Here is a 1,894-nt window from a genome sequence, read left to right on the forward strand (position 1 = left end):
GCGGCGACGTGGGGAAGGGCGGGGCTGGCACACTGGTGGGTAGGGGCGGGGCTGGCACGCTGGCGGTGAGGGGCCCGCCCTACCGCCGACGCCTGGGCCCCGCGCGGGGAACTGCTGAGCTCCCGTTCCCTCACGCCGCGGGGCTGGCCGGGCCGGAACACTCCGACCCGGGGTTGGTTGCGGCCGCAGGGCTAGCGGGCTCGGAAAGCCCTCCCTCTCTGGAGCGGAAGCGGGAACAGCGGGGGCGCGCACCGCCTGGGCGGGGATAACCTGGGGGACCCGCAAGGCCCCGGAAAGGGGCTCGCGGGGAGAAGCGCGTCCGGCGCTCGCGTGACCTCCTGCTGTTAGAGCATTTTCGCAAGGAGCCGGAGCGAAAGGGACCAAAGTTTAGTCAGCAGTTCACCTTCACGTTGTATTCTCAAGATTTGTACAGAGTAGGCACTTGGTAAATGCTAAATGAATATTGTAATAGCATTCGTTAGCGATGCTGTTGTGTATGGTAAAAGCCTGCAGCTGTACAAAGTTTTCCTTTGCCAGGCACTGATCCCAGCATCTTACATTTGGTAACTAAATCGATCCTCTCAATAACCTGTGAGGTAGGTACTTAAGGGCCACAGTCCGTTATCTGAGCCCTTTGGCCCAGGTGTGTCTTTACAGGATTTTTCAAATTTTAGAAAGCTAAGAGACTATGAGAGGCCAGGCGCGGTGGCTCACGCCTGTAATCCCAGCACTTTGGGATGCGGAGGCGGGCGGATCACCTGAGGTCAGGCGTTGAAGACCAGCCTAGTCAACATGGTGAAACCCCCGTCTCTACTAAAATTCAAAAATTAGCCGGGCGTGGTGGCAGGCGCCGGTAATCCCAGCTACTTGAGAGGCTCAGGCAGGAGAATAACTTGAACCTGGGAGGCGGCGTTTGCAGTGAGCCAAGGTCGCGCCACTGCACTCCAGCCTGGGCGACAAGAGCGAAACTCCGTCTCAAAAAAGAAAGAAGGAAGGAAAACTAAGAGGCTATGAGAATAAAAAGGTTCTATTCAAATTCAAGAAAGAAAGTGGAAGACAGACAATTGTTTGTCCCCTTATCCCAAACTGTAAATAAATATGAAATCCAGATTGCCGGAAACCAGTCACAATCAACAGCTGTACATTGGTAAAAACGTATGTAAGATTAGTTCTTTGCCTTGTTCTTGGAGACTGTTCTGCAGGCAAGTAATAAAATCAACCTAAAAAAAAAAAAAAAAAAAAGCGGGGGCCGGGCGCAGTGGCTCACGCCTGTAATCCCAGCACTCAGCACTTTGGGAGGCCGAGGTGGGCGGATCACGAGGTCAGGAGATCGAGACCATCCTGGCTAACACAGTGAAACCCCGTCTCTACTAAAAATACAAACAATTAGTCTGGCGTGGTGGCACATGCCTGTAGTCCCAGCTACTTGGGAGGCTGAGGCAGGAGAATGGTGTGAACCCGGGAGGCGGGGCTTGCAGTGAGCCGAGATCATGCCTCCACACTCCAGCCTGGGCGACAGAGCAAGACTCCGTCTCAAAAAAAAAAAAAAAAGAATATTGCCAAAGGTGGTATGTGCTAAGAAAAATACGGTATGCTTCACGAATTTGCATTTCATCCCTGTGCAGGGGTCATTCCAATTTTGGTATATGTGCTACCCAAGCAAGCACAGTGAAACCAACTGTTTCAGATAATAGAGAGTTGGTCTCTTTCCCCCACCGGCATATGTAACACCCCCAGAGAGTCTGGGGGAACATCCTGAAATCAAACATGCAGTAAAACTTACATGCTTATTCATACAAAGTAGAAAGAATACAGAATATAGACTATAAATAGCCTCAGGTCAAAATTTGCTATCAAATGAATTTACCCCCAAACTTTTGGTTTACAGAGCTTT

The sequence above is a fragment of the Pongo pygmaeus genome, chromosome 12 (assembly GCF_028885625.2).
Source record: "Pongo pygmaeus isolate AG05252 chromosome 12, NHGRI_mPonPyg2-v2.0_pri, whole genome shotgun sequence".
Lineage (NCBI taxonomy): Eukaryota > Metazoa > Chordata > Mammalia > Primates > Hominidae > Pongo > Pongo pygmaeus.